The sequence below is a fragment of the Balaenoptera borealis genome (genome assembly GCF_965194805.1).
Source record: "Balaenoptera borealis genome assembly, chromosome: 1".
Taxonomy (NCBI): Eukaryota; Metazoa; Chordata; class Mammalia; order Artiodactyla; family Balaenopteridae; genus Balaenoptera; species Balaenoptera borealis.
Window position 1 is genome coordinate 17,065,333 of NC_138860.1, and position 20,953 is coordinate 17,086,285.

General features: G+C 35.6%; 1 long non-coding RNA gene across 1 annotated transcript in view; it reads right to left on the reverse strand.

Moving 5' to 3' along the window:
• Positions 1–3,147: 3,147 nt before the first annotated feature.
• LOC309630693 overlaps positions 3,148–20,953 on the reverse strand; it is a 212,346-nt gene continuing 194,540 nt past the window's right edge. The window contains exon 2 of the long non-coding RNA XR_014245892.1: positions 3,148–19,632. This is a non-coding gene — a long non-coding RNA (uncharacterized lncRNA). The remainder of the gene's footprint in view (positions 19,633–20,953) is intronic.

Below are 20,953 nucleotides of genomic sequence, written 5' to 3' on the forward strand. Positions count from 1 at the left end.
TTCTCTGATCTTGTGACCAAAAGGACATGAGGCTCTGGTTCATTTTGTAGAAGGGACTATAAATATTCATTCACATTATTGGCTTGACATTCTTTTTTTTCCCCTTACTGGAGTATAGTTGATTTACAATGTTGTGGTAGTTTCAGGTGTACAGCAAAGTGGATATATACATATAAAATCTCCATCCTTTTTCAGATTCTTTTCCCATATAGGTTATTACAGAATATTGAGTAGCGTTCTCTGTGCTATACAGTATGTCCTTATTAGTTATTTATTTTATATATAGTATTGTGTATGTGTTCATCCCAATCTCCTAATTTATCCCTTCCCCGCCACCTTTCCCCTGTGGTAACCATAAGTTTGATTTCTAGATCTGTGAGTCTGTTTCTCTTTTGTAAACAAGTTCATTCATGTCATTTTTTATTAGATTCCACATACAAGTGATATCATATGATATTTGTTTTTGTCTGACTTACTTCACTTGGTATGATAATCTCTAGGTCCATCCATGTTGCTTCAAATGGCATTATTTCATTCTTTTTTTATGGCTGAGTAATACTCCATTGTATATATGTACCACATCTTCTTTATCCATTCCTCTGTGGATGGTAGCTTGACACTCTTGGTACTGTCATGTATTGACAGGCTTGGGTGTCTGAAGCACCTCTGTATCACCATGGCCTCATTCATGGAGAAGGAAAGGCATTATTCATGGAGATGACTCCCCTCTCACTATGGGTGGAGAAGGAATTCTGGGGCAATGACAGCAACCCTCTGGAGGTCCCCCATGCATCAGACACCATCACACAGGAGGCCCACTGAGTAAAACAAGGACCTAATTGAATTGCACTAGTGACCCGCATTCAGGTGATATCATGTTTAGAGTCATGGAAATTTCAACTTGAAGGCAAATTCACTCAAATTTTCTTTCACGACTTATAACTCAATAAAATGATTCATTTCCATATATAAGACTACGAAGCTCATCCTAGGAAATTTTAAAAGTATATATAGAAAATAAAGTCTTAAAGGTGCTTACAATCTATTCAAAGGGAAAATTAGACAATTATGAAAACTCTAGATAAGTATTTATTTCAAAGTAATATACAGATACATCTGTACCAACGAGGCACAGACTCTCCAGATGGACAATTATGAGAGGAAAAGACTGCTTTGTAAAGGGAGAGGTCTTTGATGAAGAATGGCTTCCTGGAACAGGTGATCTGGGAGTGGGCCGTGAAGAAGTTACAAACCTGGATAGGTAGAGAAGAGCAAGGAAGGCGTTCTGTCAAGAAAAAAACATGGAACAACAATATGGAGGAACTACCCCAATGACACAGCATTATAAGGAATAATAAGAGACAGGTTGGTTGTCTAAGGTACATATTGCATGAATACTTTAAATGCTCATCTTAAGAGTTTGAACATGACCTGAGTAGTACAAAGAAGCCACCATAGATCCCTGAGCACCTCCTGGGTGTATTGCAAAAACTAAATGAGATAACATATGGGAAAGCAACTAGCACGGTGATACCTGGCAGGTAACGCATAATCAGTGTTAGTAGGTTGTGATGTTATTCCTGAATGAGAATGAAACATAAAGCACTTGATGCTTCAGGAACAGCAGTCTGTGCAAGATGAACCCAAACAGGGAGAAATGTGCCTGGTGTGGCAATCCGGCTACAGGGTGACTAGCACACCTCACCACTGAGAATGTAGACCATATGTCACTAGATTTCAAAGAAGCTGCCATCTGCCACTGTAGCAGTCTTATGGACCTCCACCGCCTGTAGGACGCTGACCAGGGACCTTCTGGACAATGTATCCTCCTGTAAAATGTAATTCACATGTGTTTCTCGAAATTACAGTGTGGTTTTAGAAACAGGCAGATGTGGCAGGCAGGAAACTGAGGAAAAGACTGAGGCCATTGATTGCTCTTTTATGCTGGGGCTTCATCAACAAGCTTCTGGAGGTCACTGGAATTCCTCAGGGTGTGCCATAAGTGTTTGCGGAAAATGTTTCAGAGTTTTTAAATGAATAGCTATTTTTGCAATCATAATGGAAAATATTGAAATAATTATATTTCTACATCTCCTGAGAGCACGAATGATCTGGCAGCACAGCAAGGCCATCATTCTAGCCTCCTCTCAGCTCTCATATTCTTTCATAGTCATGTATCACCTTGGCAAGGATCAAAGATGGGCTTCAACATGTTATGACTTGATGGCAGCTAAAGGTGCTGACAATATGCTTGACACCAGCCAATGTGCCAAAGACCTTTTACTTTAAAAATATTGGTGAACAAAGTAGTGACAAGTTTTTTTCTTAACTTCGGAGAGTAAGGGACACCTAAGTGAATTGCTCTGTTTTGGTTTTGTCGAATTGTCTATAGTTTGGGTTAATTATGAACACATAGAAATTTTTATCAACTTTACTGAGGTATAATTTAGGTATTATAAACTGTTTTAAAGTACCTTCATGTGTGCAATTCACTTAAAGTATACACAAAGTGTACAATTCAGTATGTTTTGGTATTTGACATATACCCCTGAAACCAATGCAATAAAAAAAGATTATTTCCTTTATCCCCTCAACATTCCCCCCACTCCTTCGCAGTTCATCCTTCCTCCTACCCTCAGTCCTAGGCGTGTGTCACTATATAATAGTGTCACTATAGATTAGTTTGCAGTTTTGAAGAACCTTATATCAATGGAGTCATACAGCATAGACTCCGTTGAGCCTTGCTCCTTCAGTGATTTTGAGATTCATCCATGCTGCTGCATCTATCAGCAATTTGTTCCTTTTTATTGTTGAGCCGTAGTTCATTATATGGATAACCACATTTTGTTTCTCTATTCATCCGTGGATGGGTGTGTGAGTTTCCTAGGGCTGCCTTAAAAAATTGCTAAAAACTGGGTGACTTGAACAGAATTTTATTCTCTCACAGTTCTAGAGGCTAGAAGTTCAAACTCAAGTTGTTCACAGACTCCCTGGAAAAATCTGCTCCATGCCTTTCTCCTAGCTTCTGGACGTTGCCAGCGATCCTTGGCATTGTAGGTTGATCCCTCCAATTTCTGCCTCCATCTTCAAAAGGTTTTCTTCCCTGTGTGTCTGTGTCTGTGTGTCCAAATTTCCCACCTTTTTATAAAGACACCAGTCATATTGGATTTAGGGTTCACCCTAATCCTGTATGACCTCATATAAACTTGATAACATCTGCAGAGACCATATTTCTAAGTAAGATCACATTTACGGGTTCCAGGTTGATGTGAATTTACTGGGGAGGAGAAGGTACTATTCAACCCAGTATAGTAGGTATTTGGGTGTTCACAGTTTTGATTATTGTGAATAAAGCTGACATATGTATTGATGGAGAAGTCTTTATGTGGACGTATGTTTTCATTTGTCTTCAGTAAATACCTAGGTATGGAATGTCTGGCTTGCATGGTAGATGTGTGTTTAACTTAATAGGAAACTGCCAACAATTTCTAAAGTAGTTGTACCATTTTATTTTCCCACAAGTAATGTATGAGAATTCAGTTGTTCCATATCCTTGCCAACACTTGATATGGTCAGTTTTATTATTTGAAGAATTCTTTATATGACTAATACAAATCCTTTGTCAAACATATGTATTGAGAATATTTTCTTCCAGTCTTTGGCTTGCCTTTTGTTTTCTGAGTGGTGGTTTTCTAAGAGAAAAGTTTATAATTTTGAAAAAATCCAATTTATCAATTCTTAAAATTTTTTGTGCTTATATTTTAATAAATTTACCTACCACGGGTTGCAAAGATTTTCTCATTTATTTTCTTCCAGAAGTTTTATATAATTTTGACTTTTATATTTACCTTTGAACTCCTGCTATTTTGGGGGGAAGTTTCATAAGTGTTCTATATTATTTTAAAGTATTTCTGCTTAGCCTCAAAACTTTAAAAATCATTCCATAACATATCCATTCACTTTTATGTTATTGTCTTTTGGGTGATAGAAGTAATACATGTTCACTGTAAACAATTTTGAAACTAGAACAATAGTATAAAAAAAATGAAAAGTAAAATACCTACAATTCCACTGTTTAAATATGTTAATTCTTGACATTTTGGTATATATCTGTCCATATTCCTTTTAAAAATATCTTCCCTCCATCAAATTAAGATAATGTTATATGTATTTCCTTCTTTCTTAAAATTATACGATAAGAAAATTTCCATATCACCATTAACTCTTTGAAAACATTATTTTCCATACCTGAGTACTATTCTATTGTTTGGGTATATGAAAATTTATTTAAGTTTGGGGCAATTTTAGCTGGTTCCTAATATCTTGCTAGTCTAAAGAATGCTATGGAAAACATTCATGTAAATGAAGCCTTTGATCACTTCTCTGTTAATTTTCTTAGGGAAAACTGTTAGAAGTAGAACTACCATGTCAAAAGATGTGCACATTTTAAACCCCTTCAGATATATTGTTAAATTTATCCTCACCATCAATGTATGAGGGTTCCCATTTCATCGCAGTATCACAAACATTGGTATTATCACTTAAAAATAAGTTCAGTTATTTGCAAAAAAATTCCCAATTCTCCTTACTTTTTAGTATGAAAGAGATTAGTTATTCAACAGATAGTACTGGGAAGTCTGAGAGTAACTTGGAGGTAAAAATCAAGTTATAGCTTCACCATGTCCCATACACCAATATGCAATTTATTTGGATTTAAAAAGTTTTAAGGAAATTGAGAAAATCTAGAACAAAATATACATAAATTCTTAACTTAGTAAGAGTGGAAAAGAATTATCTAGGCATAAAAACACAGATAGGAATTACAAAGAAAACAGAATTAAAAGCAAAATTAAATTGCTAAAATTTGCATCACATCTGAACATAAGAAGAAGCATACCTGTGGTGGATTTAAGAAGATCATGAACACTTTGAGACTTCTCCTATTGAAAGGCGAGGTCTATATCCCCTGCCCTTGAATCTAGGTGGAGTCTGAGATTGCTTTCACAGGGTGAAAGTGACACTGGGCCATCTTCAGAGCAAGTGAAAGACTGGTAACTTCTACTTCCTCTCTCAGGGAACATTCTCTACAGGAGCCCTAAAGCTCTCACGTAGGATGTCTGACTCACCTGAGAACTTCTCAGGGAGTGAGAAGTGGCTGGAGAGACCACAGAGAAGTATTTCAGGTAATAGTTTCAACTGAGCCCAGCCTTCAGTCATCTTCACCAAGGGGTCAGACCTGTGCACAAGTCATTCTGGACCCTACAAAGCAGCCAAGCTGTCAGCTGAATATCACTGAATGACCTCAGTCAATGCTGCATGGAACCAAGAACCACCCAGCTGAGCTCCTCTCAAATTCCTGACCCCAACATCATGAGATTTGGTAAAATAGTTGTTTTAAGCCACTAAGTTTTAGGGACAATTTGTTATTTAGGAAGAGATAACTGGGACAATATCATTAATTAATCCATTGTTTTACAAGTACATATAATACTATCTGTCCACCTGGGCTCTGGTGATCTAAAAACCATTTTTAAAAATTAGAAATATATTTAAAATTAATAGCTGCTTTTTAGTTTGTAGATTTCCTTATAGTCAGTTTGTTTAGAGAAGGTAACTTCTGGACTGAAATAAAATATTCCTTGAAATAAGTCAAGCCTTAGAGACACACACGGTAAGGAATTTTGAGTCTGGATGAGGGTTGTGCTTGAAATCAGAAGAAGTTTCAGTCCCCAGCCTTCCCACTTACAAGCTATGTAGCCTGAAAAATGCATTTAACCTACCTGTGGATTCTTGCAATGCCTATGAAAAATATTAAGTACAGTTTTCTGATCTACTAACCTTTCCAATTAGTTCTGATAGTTTTTCGGTTGATTCCCTTCAATTTTGTTTAGTATCAACTTTCATCTCCAATTAACTTCTCTCATTGAAGCCAGTGATCCCTTAAACATGCAAATCTGATCAGAACCGTCCCCTACTTGAAACTTTGAATAGCTTCTCATTGCCCCCATAAAGTTCCATCCCTGGCCTTAAACGTGTTGTATAATTGGACTCAAGCTCTTTCTTTCTGCACTGCAGTCATACTAGCCTTTTTCAGAAGTGTCCTATGCTTTAACCCATCTTAAAGCCTTTGCACATGCTGTTTCCTCTCTGGGACCTTCTTTTCTCTACTCTTGACCTAGTTAACTGATAATCATTTTTAAGTCTCAGACTACACTTTACTTCCCCTGGTAGGCTTTTCCCAAACCCCTACTGGGATTCAGGTAACCTGAGATTTTGTTTTTAGGAAACTGTCTGACACCCCTCCTCATCGTCTGGCCCCAAGCCATAGTTAGCTGTAGAGAGCATGGACCACTGTTTGTCTGGGCTGCAGATGTACTCAGTCATTACTGAAAGACTGAATAGTTAAATGAATGGAAAAGAACAAAAACAGTTTGTGGCCTATAAAGTGCTATATGTATTTGAAAAATCAAAATGTTAGAAATAATAGTGCCCTTCTCTGTACATCTCAGCTCATTTCTTAAAAGAAAGACCTTTTATAATGTAACTGTCTAATCTACTTTCCTCAGCACCAACAAAAAGGAAAGTTAGTAGTAAATTAGTTTTCCTATTATTCCAACTCACAGGGAAATCTCCTGTCATTAATTCTGTACTAGTCATTTTATCCTTAATCAAATACTATCTGTACAACTTCTGTATTACTGACCTATTTCAATACTACAGTTTTGTTATGTAATGTTTTAAATGTGTATACTAAACTAGAATAGAAACTCCAGGTGGGCAGGGACTTGCTTTTTATTCCGTATGATACTGGTTCCAACACTCCAACCAGGGAAAATATTTCATTGCTCTTCTATGACATAAGAAAAAGAAATTTATTCATTTTTTCTGACAATAAATACTCATCTCAAATCAATTCATTTAAACACCTTTTCTTTCTGAACTTAAGATTGTGTAGATGGGAGGGGAAAGGTATGCCCTCAATTAACAAAAATAAAAATGTGAAAATCTATGTCAATCTAATTTTTAATTTTGTTTTATATATTTTCTCATAATCTCAAAATCTGGGAGCTATTGCCACACACACACACACACACACACACACACAGAATTCAAAAATATTTCTTGATCAATGACTATGTGAGAAAAATTGTATTTTTGACTCCTTTAATTCACTACTTACTTTTTGCACGAGCCGAAGTAGTGATATTCTTCCAAGAGGCATCTCATATTTGCTGTGTGCATTTTATGGTCCTGGATGGACATAGGTGGGAAAACAGGCAAAATACAAACTTTGGGTGATTTACTAAGGCAATTTTGGGACTGCCCATGAGTCATTAAATTGTGACTTTTTTTGGCCACGTCCTGTGGCATGTGGGATCTTAGCTCCTCAACCAGGGATCGAACCTGTGCCCCCTAAAGTGGAAGGGCAGAGTCTTAACCACTGAACCGCCAGGGAAGTCCCTAAATAGTGACTTTTTGAAATCAAATGTTCAATACAGATTGCCTGTATCAAACCACCCCACCATCCTTCTACTCCCAGTTTTGCAGAAGAGAAAGCTGGACCCTGAAGACCTAACACAGCTAAATGTAGCAAAAACAGGTTAGAAACCAGGGCTTCTCCTGTTTCGCTTAAGTTCTAACTTGTTTAATATAGAGATCAACTGGACTTGGCTCTGCACACGTGTGCATACTGTGTGAATCTCATGGGGCAAACAGAGGGTTATCCTGCTCACAGACACTGCAGGGAAATTACCCCTGATATTTTCTAGAGCCCGAAGGGCTGAAGGCACAAGATGCTAAGAATCTCACTTTCCACAGAATGTGTTTTTCAGTGCACAGACCCTCTCCTTTTTTACTTTCCATTTAACAGACGATCTCTCATTATTAATGCATGATTCTAAACAAAAGTAAGAAAGCTATAGTCAAAATTCTCAAATGCTGCCCAATTTCTTCATTGCTTTCTCAACTGTATCTAAACCCAATTTTTTGTCTTTTAACTAGTTCAGTGAAGAAGAAATCTGAAAGGGACATTCATTTCAAAAGCCACAGCAGAGAACTTGACATGGCTGACAATCTTATTTTAGTTATAAGAAAGTCTTGGTTGCTTTATGTGTGGTTCACACTTAATAAAGACTAAGCTTTTCCTCAATACGCACTCAGTGAATTCTACTGTATGCCCATGCTCGTTAATAAAGGATGCACAACCATTTTTATTTTATTTTTTTAGATTACATACATATGTGTTAGCATACGGTGCTGGGATGAAGTGAGAGATTGGTATGGAGCTATATATACTACCAAATGTAAAATAGATAGCTAGTGGGACGCAGCCACATAGCACAGGGAGATCAGCTTGGTGCTTTGTGACCACCTAGAGGGGTGGGATAGGGAGGGTGGGAGAGAGATGCAAGAGGGAGGAGATATATGTATATCTATAGCTGATTCACTTTGTTATAAAGCAGAAACTAACACACCACTGTAAAGCAATTATACTCCAATAAAGATGTTAAAAAAATAAATAAAGGATGCACAAGAGTGCACGCGCACACACACACATATGCATATGCTTATATATGTGCATATATGAATAGTAGGTCCATGGCTACAGTCTTGTTGGAATAATCTAAAAGTGACTACTGATAAGAAAATCTTGATATAAATAATATTAGAATTAAAATAGCATAAAATTGTATGCCATGATTAACTGCATTTCTAGCAATATTTGAGGCAAAATAAAGATGTTAACCATAACAAAGAATCTGTACCATCTCAAGAAGCTTATAATTTCTTCTAATTCAATATGATTTGTAATATCGTATTATCATATCAATGTGGTGTTTTAGTCAGTTTCATCTTAATATAGTTTTCATATTATTAAATCTAGCTTAAATTATAATATAATATCAATAAAATTTGCTTATTTATATCAAGCAAATAAAAAGTTATGTGTTGTAACTAAGCTAGATGTGTTCATTTAGGAGTTTGAGCCTTTAAAATGGGCAATTCCTATTTTTTAAGGAAAACATAAAACTATTTCATCAATAAAATTATCCAGTGGATTTCAGCTGTTTGGATTTTTAGGTTCAGAAATTATACTAGAAATTTAAATCTATAGATAGTTGGGGAATGAAAAATAAAGCAGGCTGCATATGGTTATTTCCAAATATGTAAATATTTAAATGATTTTTTAATATTTTCATTATATAATGTGACTTTGCATAGACATAGCCAAGGAGTTTTTTCTTCATACACAAACTGTTTATATAGTGTTTACTAAATTCCCTGAATTGAACTGATTTTGCCTTATTCTATTTTTATAAATGTGCAGAAATTATATTAACTACATGTAAATATATTTCCAAGAGTCCTGGCACCTAACTGTAGGAGTTCTTTCATCCAGCAAATATTTATTCTGTGCATGCTATGGCCAAGCACTGGGATATAGTAGTAAGAAAAACAGAGTTTCCTTCTCAAATAAAGTTTGCAGTCTAGTGGAGGAGAGAAGCATCAGTCAGATAATTACAGAAATACATGTAATATTGCAACAATGATACATGCTGTGATGAAGAGGTTTGTGGTGTTAAGGAAGCTTACATTAGCAGGATCTGACCTTGTCAAGGAGATCAGGGAAGTCTTCTCTAAAAGATCCTTAAATTGAGTTGTGAAGAAAATAGAGAGTTCTCGGGAGAAGAAATACAATATACAAAAGCCCTGGATATACAGATCTAGTAAAGCTGGGGCAAAGAGAGATCAAGGGTGATCTTTGTTTAACAGGTTGTCGAAGAGATGTATTTGGACAAGACCATGCAGCCCATTTGAGGAATTTTACTTTTACCCTAAAAGAACCGTGAAGCACTGAAGGTTTTAAGTAATGGGATGGCGAATCAGATTCATTTGATAAACATCACTCTGACTTCCAAATGGGAAGTAAAGTGGAGAGAGACCAGAGTAAATATTGGTAGACCAATTAGTTGGCTATGCAATAAAAAAAAATGTAATGTTCATTGTAGATACAGAAAAGTGGTTATACTAAAAAAAGAATAACTAAAACTTTCTATTTTAGATCATGCTAGTATAACTGCTATCAGACCTGTCTTTCTGAAGTAAGCAAGTATAAAGTTGGACAAAATATATGATGCAATGGTTTTCAGATATTAAATAGCAGACAGAACTGGAGAGAAGGGAAAGTGGTGAAGCAAGCCTTGTAAAGGATGCAGCTCTCTGAATGGGGACACTTTCTTAGTGAGGGAGGCAGAGCTCAAACAGGGCAGGAGTCACCCTGAACTGAGAGAGAGACTGGAATTTCAGGCTGTTGAAGGGGTTGGAATTTGTAGGACAGGATATCTGAGTAAAGGGAGTTGTGCTAAATTGAATGTACTTAACGTCACTGAACTCTTAGGCGTATTTTACCACAATAAAAAAATAATACTGTTTCAGAAGGGAAGAAAGAAAGAAAGAAAAAGACCACAATAAAAAAATAATACTGTTTCAGAAGGGAAGAAAGAAAGAAAGAAAGAAAAAGAAAATTGTGCAAAGGTTGGGGAAAGGTCATTAAAGTCTGCACTGGGAGTTCACTCTGAGCCCTGAGATCCAGGCTAAGCTGTATATGAATGGGGAAAGACTCTGCAAGGTCTAACAGAGAGTGACAGCTGTGGGATTGAGAGCCGAATGGTGATATCAAGGTTGTACAATGCCGGGAGACATCTGAGGTCCAGTTCAGCTGGGGAAGTGACACCTAACGATCCTCTCATGCATTTGGTTGAAGCCACATTTTAGGAATGAGGATATTGCCTCACCCAAGGCTAAAGTCAAAACCAAAAGAAATTCACCTTAACAAAAAAATAAAACCAAGATTGACAGGTTCACAAAAAGCTGCCAGTAATTTGTCTTCCAGAGGAAACCTGAACACCAATTAAAAGAAGCTAACATAATACAGAATTCCTACAGCGTATTATCTAAAATGTCTAACATTGAATAAAAAAAAAAAAAAATTCTAGGTTTGCAGGAAAACATGGCCCACAATCAAGAAATAGAATCTGAGATATCTCAGGTATTGGAATTAATAGGCAAAGACGTTAAAAGAGTTATAAATATATTCCAAGACTTAAAGGAAAAGATTGTTACAGTGAGTGAAGGAAAAAGGAATTCTTAACGTAGACATGGAAATGATAAAAAGAGAACCAAATGGAAAAATCTAGCTGAAAAGTATAACTTCTGAAATTTAATAAAAAACAAAACAAAACAAAACACCTAAAGGGCATAACAGCAATATGAAGACAGCAAAAGAGTCAGTGTATTTAAAGATCGATAAATACATATTATCTGTTCTGAAGAACACAGAGAAGGAAGTATCAAAAAATATGAAAAACAGAGACTCAGTTACCTGTGGGACAATATGTAGAAGTCTAACATATATGCATTTTGAATTCCAGAGGCAAAGGAGAGATGGGACAGGAAAAAAACTTTAAAGAAAAGTAGCTGAAATTTTCCAAAATTTTTAAGATAATACAAAGAGAGCCACTTAAGCATATTATAATATTATATTATAAAACTGCCAAAAACAAAAAATATAACAAAAATGGTATAAGCTTACACCTTAAGATGCTAGAAAAAGAACAATAATTAAACTCAAAGTATGTAGAACAGGGAAATAAAGACAGCAGATGTCAATGAAGTAAGAAATAAACAGAGAGAAAATTAACAAAGAAAGAAACTGGTTCTTTGTAAAGAGCAGTGAATTGATGAATAACCAATATTGAGAATGAAGGATATATTATAGACATTTGAAGAATAATTTTAAATATTTTGAATAATCAATGCATTTGACTACTTAGATTAAATGAGTAAATTCCTTTAAAAATACAACTAATCAAAACTGACACAAAAAGAAATAGAAAATTCAAATTGCCCTATGTCTATTAATGACATTGTATTTCATCATTGAAAACATTTTCACAAAGAAATTGCAAGGTTCAGATGGCTTCACTGGTGAATCCTATCAAATATTTGAGAAGGAATTTATATCAACTCTACACATATTCTTTTAGAAAATAGAAAAGAAAGAGTGAACATGTCCCAACTCATTTTATAAGGTCAAATAACCCTAAAACTCAAACCTTAATAAAATTATTTCAAGAAAAATAAATTACAGACCAATGTCTCTCATGAATATAGATGCAAAAAAGAATGAACTGCTGATATCTACAAACCTATCAAGCTCAAAAACATCATGTTGAGTGAAAGAGACAAGACAAAAATATATATTCTATAATCTTTTTCGTAAAGAGTTCAAGAAAAGGCAAAATGAAATCTAAAGTGGTTTCTTATGGGGTGGGGAAAGAGTTGGAGATTGGCCAGGAAGAGGCATAAGAGTACTTTCTGGGATGCTGGAAATACTCTATATCTTGATTGAAGTGATGATTATAAAAATATATAGGTATAGAGATAACAGATAGATGGATAGATAGATAGATGGTAGAGTTAGAATAAAAAATTCATCAAGTCATACACTTAAGATTTGTGCATTTCTCTGTATGTATATTTGACCTCAGTTTTTTAAAAAAGCTATCTAGAAGACAAAACAATCAGGGATTTATGGCCAATTACATATGGCGAGTGTGCAGACAAACGCAGTTTGATTGAGGAGAGATATTCAGGAAGAAAAATAAAATTCGAGGAAAACTTTTTCCTGCCTTAAAACTTTTTCCTGCTTGAATTTCTCTACCTGGCACTATGTAGAAAAGAGAAGGGATACAGAAAAAAGAAAAAAGAAAAAAGATATGGTCTTAAAGGAGTTTAAAACCAGTAAATGAGTCAGAAACATATAATCCTGATATACACAACTGTAAGACATTTATCCTATAATTGAAAAATAACAGCAACCTACAGGAAATGGAATAGGTTGTTGATATCCTGTGTTGTCAAATATACTGTTTTGGAAGCTTTTAGTGAAGTCCATCCACAGTGGATTGCTCTCACTTTTAATCTGCACATACTGCACTTTTTTGGCAAATAAGGACATGCATATGGAGAAATGATTATTGCAAAAGAAGGGAACACTAAAGGAACAAAGGGATGAAAATAGCATGGGAAAGCATTGCTTTATAATTCTACTACATATTGATTGATTGAACCGGTATTTTAAAAGCTCTGTCACAACTGCGTTATAAAGCCGTCACCGCACAAGATATTGATGAATACTCTAAAATATGCAAATAAGTAAGAGATAATTTTTCACGAAGTTTTGGTTAATGAGGATGACTTGAGTCCCAGAGAGACGGAAAAAGGAGAGAGGTCAGCCTTGGCATTCATTCAGAAGAAAGCCACGTTCCCCCCGTGCTGTGCTATGGAAGTTGTGATCAGTTACAGGAGTTTTCTGCCAGTGCCCCACTTAGTGTGTGGCAGGGATCCACACACTGCCCGCCAGCTAATTGGAGGAGGACACACAGACTCTAGTTTAAAGAAAATTAACAATTTTATTCCATAAAAATCTACTGATGAGGTGAATTAGCATGAACACGTTTGCATTCATGACAGGTTGCAGTTTCCTTCAAAAAATAAATAAAACAGGTAGTCAGGGATGACATAACTAGTATCCCATCAATATTGGTAGAGACATGATAGGGTAATATCATTTATTAGCCATTTTTGTGTATTTTAAGTGAGGTAAAATACAATAGAAGTTTTTAAGAATGTAAATTAAGTCAATGAACTTACCTCTATACCCCCAAATATTGTTCTTTTTAAGCTGAAATTGTTTTAGAACAGTAGACCTAGATGCAGAAATTAAGATACACATCTGTATTTCTCTATCATTATAAATAATGCTGTTTAATCTTCCTTCTTTATCTCTTCAAGTTTTTGTTGTGTTAATTTGGAATTTTAGACGTGGATTTTAATCATTAATTTTATAGCCTATGTATTCTTCAGGAATTACTTTGACATTTACGTTGTTTTATGACTGATATGAATGGAACCCCAAGTAGATATGCTCTGCATTGGCACTGGTTATGACACATTTTATAGTTCCATTGCTCAGCACTATTTTTTTAAACTAACTCTTCCCCATTTTTAAGTTCCTTTGTATGACTTATTCCTCAGTCTCTTACAGTTTTCCTTTGAGAGATCGTTTCTTCCAGAAAAATTTGAGAACAGTATATTTTTATTTGTCCCTTTCCTGTTTGAGAATCTTTCTATTGCTTTTGCATGTAAGTGAAAAATGAACAGGATGTAGAATTCTTTGGTGGTATTTCCTTCCATCAAAATTTGGGGAAGTGTGTTCCAAGCATTTTTGGTTAATTTAGTGCAAGGACAAATCGGATACCAAGGAGAATTTTTTTACTTTTGCAGGAAACATGTTTTAAGTGTTATTCTATTTTTTTCTTGCCTGAATATGTACAGATATGTTTTTCTTTATCTTTTAAATTCAAACATCCCATCAGTTTAAAAAATATATATATGTAGATCTTTTTCATTGGTTTTCTCTAATCCTTAGTAAGTACTTTCAATAGAATTTATTTATTCATCCAACAAACATTTATTGAGTACTTTTTATGTGCAAGCCACTGTTCTAAACTTTAAGGACACAATAATGAAGAGAAGAAACAAAAAATCCTGTCTTCATGAAGCATACATTCCAGCAGGAGAGAAATAAAACTAAACAAGTATTAAAAATTGCTATTTTTGTAAGTCAAAAAATGGGTTAATGTCAATTATTTCATATGGCTCAACGTATTGAATTTATAGTAGATAAGATGGCGGGAAGGGCTGAGGAGACTATTAAAGCCAGGTAAGGGGTTTGGGGGTACCTGGTAGAAAGGGTGGTTATAATTCTCTCATCATTAATGGATCTCTGTATTCTGATGATGCACCTCAAACCCATAACATGGCTGACAAGCTTTCACCTGCCCTAACTCTGCCTATTTTTTCAGCCTTATCTCAAGTCATTTTCTACTTCTGCTCCAGCCATACCATTCATCTTACTCTCCCCGTGAGTACACCTATTCTTCCTCTCCTAGTCAGATGTCTCCAACTACTTTAAAGGTTAGTCTTCCACTTGCATCTTTTTTTCTATTTCAAATCCTGCTCTGGTCATGCACCCTAGTTCCACTTAACTCAGTTTCATACACTACCCCCTTGCCTGAGTTGTACATTGCAAATCAGTTGGGAACCTCATTTCCTCCCATTCTGAGATCTGTTCTTACTGGGTTTTGTCCCTCTAGGAATTAACATCATGCCCTAATGGTTCTCAGTCCTGACCGCAGATTTTATTCATTTAGAAGCTTTTTAAGATTATCAGTCTCTGGTCTCATCCTGATGAATTGAGTCAGGATTTCTAGAAGCAGAGTCCCAGTATCAATATTACTTAAAAACTATCCCAGGTGATGATAATTTCCTTAAAGCTTCAAAGAACTTTATAAAATCTTGATGCCTGAGCTTCACCCCCCCAGAGATCTGATTTTATCAGTTTTGGGGTCCTGACTGGGCATTGGAATATTTTAATGTTCCCTAGGTGATTCTTCGGGGCATCCAAGGTGAGAACAACCGGTTTGAGTGTTTTTGTTGTAGACATAACTTATAACAGGATCCAGGAGAACATACAGAAAAAGAAGTTATTGATTTGGCAGTGGATGGGAGAGTGGAGAGACTTGAAATACAGATGGGGAAAGCAATAATAATAACAAGTTAAGTGGAAAGCTCATAGTAAGTCTCAAGTACTTTTCTAAGCATTTTGCATATATTCAGTCATTGATTCCTCACAATAATGTTATTCTGCTGTCCAATTTAGACAAGAAGACTGAGAACAAATATATCAAGTAGCTTGCCCAAGATCACATGTCTAGTAAGTGACAAGAGTCAAGATTTAAACCCAGCCTTGGTCCAGAATTTACTTTCTCAATCACTAGTCTAGACTACCTTGCCTCTAAGTGGCCTGGAATAGCTCCAAGGCAATTTTTACATAACACTAAAAACATTCTTTTTTATTGATGTTGACATATGTCAGATTAAAATAGAAATAAAACAGCATTTATAATTACCTTTCTTTGTTTGGTTTGTACCCAAGATAATCCAACAACACAGCTGAACTCCATGTTCTAACCTGAAAAGGACTCTGAAAATGTAATCAAGTCCAGAAGTGACACAGTTTAAGACTGTGTTTTCCAAAAGTGTCCTGGAAGACAGTAAAGGGGGCCCATGAGACATTTTCAGTATTTTTAAAATCCTAATGTAAATTTTATAAGTACCTGTTTCATTTTGAGTCAACCCAGGTCAAATTTTCTTTTGGCAGGAATTTACAATTAAGAATATTAAAACTAGCATCTCCATTAACCTAGAACTCTGATTATCAAATGTGAGCATATTCAATTATCTGAAAATAGAAAAATGACTTAGTTATTATTGGCTGGTTCAGTAGATACAATCTTACACAACACTGAGTACACAGAAAAAATAATAAAAGGTTCATTCACAAAAAGAACTAGACAGCAATGATACATGAATTTCCTACTAAGGACAGAACACATTAATGACAAAGCTATTCACAGACTCTGCTCTTCTCATTTCTATCCTAGTTATTTATTTATTTTTTTCCATTTAGACATTAGGGATATTATAGGAGAGTTAGCAAAAATGGTCTTTAAAGAACTCCTTAGAATACTTTCATTTATAAAGGACAGAAAATAGAGCTCCATCTTGCTTAACCAAGAAGTAAATGTGATGGCTCAGGCCATGAAGATGTTCAAGGTTGTGTAGCTATGGCTGAGTCTAGGACATATGCACCCACAAGCACTCTTTCTTCCTCTGGATTTGCTATCTCCTGTTTTGGGGTTACTCTCGGGCTGATTTCCTAACATGGTGGGAAAGAGCCCCACTACCACATTCAGACCGACTGCTAGGGAAGAAAAAAGCATACTTCTTTCATGAGAGCTCCAGATTTCAGGAGATTTCAGGAGAACATGGATGGGGCAAGCCTGAGTCATAAACCCACTTTCAGAGTCTGGGAGTAGTAGCAGCCCTACTTGATTCAAGGAGAGACATTTTCCCAAAAAGATGCTAGGTTGGCCAACAGGATATGTCTATTAACAGGGAAACTATTGTTTACTACATGATCTTAAAAGACCTTCAATATCAAGGTTGATCTAACTCTTTTCACTTAACATTATATTCTGTGAAAGTTTTCCTGTTTATCAGAATCATATAGAAGCTCAAGTGGAAGGAAATTATATAGTTGAACCATAAACGTTTATACTTCTTGAGACATATTACTTCAGTTAATTCTAAGTACATTTTTTCCAGTCTTTAATTTTAGGAAATGTATTATAGTCTTTAAAAAAAAACCTTGAAGTTTGACAAACTGCTTTTGCATTTCATATTATGATCTGGGCATTTATTCCTCTCTGTAAAATAAAGAATAAACTTTGAGATTCAATTTTGGTCTGTATTGATCACTCTGAACTCATTATCCTATGAAGATTCAAACTACTGCTTTAGCAACCAGGATATTCAAGACAATCATTTTCATCCTGGGTTAAGACAAGGTGGGTTAAATCTCATTTAATATCCTAGTAACATTTTCAAAACAAAGACCAGGAGCCATGTTGGATTTCATGTTTCAGTAAGCCAAATTTAAAAAATAGAGATTTAAACCTAACAATGAGTATTTCTCAATACTTCTCATTCTTCTGATTTTCTTGAAAATGCACCTCCCCTGTTTGCACGGTGTCTTTAACCTTCAAACTGTCCTTTCTCCAACAGCCCTACTCCTTTAGAAGATACATGTTTACTTAGAGAAATCTAATTTGTGTTTTGTTAATGTGTGCTGTCTCTACTTGCTATATTACATTAAACGAGAAATAGAGTTACCAAAAATCATCTCACTTGAAATCATTCATAAGCTATCAACAAGGGAATCCATATACCAATTTCCTTTTTGCTTTATAACCATCTCCAGCACTAACTTGACCTTTACCTAAACAGGACTATAATTGCAGTTAAGATTATATAATTTACAATAACAACAAAAATTACTTTGTAGGAACTGCTACTGAGCACGAATGTCTCACAGCCCTTAAAAGTATCATTCATCTTGAGAAGAAAATTATTCTTATCCACATCGACATTTTTAACATAAACTGTAGTACTCTCCATTGGCACCTTTTTACGTACCCATTAATCTCAATAGGAAAGCCTCAGTCTCACCCACCTAGTCTCTGAAGTTTGGATGTCACTACTGTGTACAATAAAAATTGTATATTCATGAACTCCATTTGTTTTATGTCCTTCTCTCTGTCAAAGCCTCCCAAGCAGCATATGCTTTGCTCTGTGGAGAATAAAATCAAATTTGTCTGTCTTGTCATATTGTCATCAAAGTGATAGTATCACAATTAGATTAACATTTTGTGAAAGAGCTGAAGGGAGGGAAATGTAATAGGAACACATTATAATAAAATCCACTTAACCCTTTCAGTCACAAAATCCTTTTTTCTCTAGCACCCGGAGGCAAAGAAGGCAATCAGACTCTAAAATAAGTGACACTGTCAAATTATTATGATCTATGTTGGAATCAAATAGGTCAGTTACTAGGCCTGCGAGGTACATTTTCATTTGAAAGGACCATTAAGATTTCGTGACAACAACAATCTTAAGAAGTAAGACACTTCCTGGGGTTCTTTAAACTAATCAGTTTGGGATTAAGTCAGCAAGAATTGGTCAGAGTGGTTGGTGACACTATTTGACCCTTAATATATTCTCACTCATTGAAGTCTTAGGTTCCAACTCAAGGAAAATGTCATATCCTGTATTGGCTTTTTCCTAGGAAATTTATTGAATTAAAATTCCTGTGGACAGCATAGAAATTTTATTTCCATTATTTTGATAGCTTAAAAAGACTCTGAGGTTCAAACAGCAATTTTTGTGAGCCGGAAGTGAGGCAGGAACAAGAATATATGGTTGAAATTGGATAACAATTCTAGTGTCAGTTATTCTTCAGACAAGTTTCTTCTCTTTCCCATTGTGTGGAGAACAATAGAACTCACATGTGCAAGAAAGGCAGTTCAGATGGAACCTACAGCTAGTCTTTTCCTTTGCAGGAAAAAGAGTGAGCTATCTTCACACCAGGCTGCCTTCACTAAAGGCTTCCTGGAGGGGCAGGAAAAGTCATCATCCTACTGCCCGCAATGGTGTTGAGTGAGAGTTTTCAAGTCCCTGGGGCTGCCATGGTCCTCATGACCTGTACTGATGTTGGAGCATGGTGACTTCTTTGTGACCTTTTTCCAGGGAGGAGGCATATTTAGAGGGTTAAGAGTCACAGGTTTTGGAGTACAGTCATATCCCAGCCAGCCTCTGGCATAACCTTTCCTCATCCTTGAGCCATCTCTTGCCTGCAACTTTTTTTTTTTTTTAATTGGGGCATAGTTGCTTTACAATGTTGTGTTAGTTTCTGCTTTACAGTGAAGTGAATCAGCTATACGTATACATATATCCCCTCTTTTTTGGATTTCCTTCCCATTTAGGTCACCACAGAGCAATGAGTAGAGTTCCCTGTGCTATACAGCAGGTTTTCATTAGTTATCTATTTTATACATAGTAGTGTATATATGTCAATCCCAATCTCCCAATTCATCCCACCCCCCCCTTCCCCCCATGGTGTCCACAGTCTTTAAAAAGTAATCTAGCACTAAATCATGTACTATGCGGTATTGTTCTCTCATTAATTTATATCAGTCAATCTTGCCTACCTCTCCAGCATCATTTCCTACAATTTCCCAGACAACCCTACAGGTCACACTATTTCCCTTACCTTGACAGTTTCCTCTTTCACACACCTCTTATCCTTTCACACACACCTCTTCTTAGAATGCCCTCACATTCACTTGTCTTCAAGGCAGCTCAAGTGTCACATCCTAAAGGAAATGTTGTATAAAACCCACATTTGGACCTTCATGGCCCCTGTCATAATTTCCCCACAAAATTGTAATGATGACCCATATTTCCTCAGGCTTTAAGAAATCCAAAACAATAATTTACATCTATTTCTTTATCTCTAATATACAGGTCATTACCCAGCTCATAGAAAGTACTCATCAAACCAAAAGAAAGAAAGAATGAGTTCATGAAGAGCATCAAAACATTTATGAAAGACAGTGATGGTCCCTAGCATGCCAGATATTCACAGAGGAAAAGTCATGTGCGATGGAAATTTTTTTTCATGTTTGGAATGGAGTTGTTTACTTATATTGGAAGACTACATGGTGTACCTTGACTTGAGCAACACATGTGACAAGAACTCTTATCATTTTATTCCTGTGAGAAGAAGGAGATGGAGTGAGGGCTGGTCCAATCAAATGGATTTGTCACTGGCAAAACAAGTAAACTCGAGTAATTTTGATTATTGTTTCCGAGAAACAATTGGGCCAACCCAATAGTAGCACGTGTAGTGGTGTGTGGAGTTTGGTCTTGGTTTTGAGTTTGTCATTATCTTAAATCAATGTATTGAATAATAGTAATAATAATAATTTAAATGTTGAGAGTTTACTGTAAACTTTTCATGCATTAATTCACTCAAGACTCAGAAGAACCCTTTGGATTAGATATTATTATAATCCCCATTTTATAGATAAGGAAACTGGGTCACAGTATGCCTAATGATATTCTGATCATATCTTGAGATGACATAAAGCTGAAATAAGGAGTTATCTATTGGATCATAAAAGCAGGCTTTCAACAGAGCTCAGTAGACTGGAATAATGGATGAAAAATTCAGTTACTATGGTATGGGGAGTCTTTGACAGAAGTTTGTTTGTGAAAAAAAAAGGGTTTTTATTAAAGGTTTACAAAAGATTCCAAATAATGGTGGTATTAGGAAAAATTTCATAAGTTCATTTAGCCTCTTATTAAGTCCCCTGCCAATAAGAGTTAGGTAAATTTCCAATATCACTCATTCTTGGAGATGGAA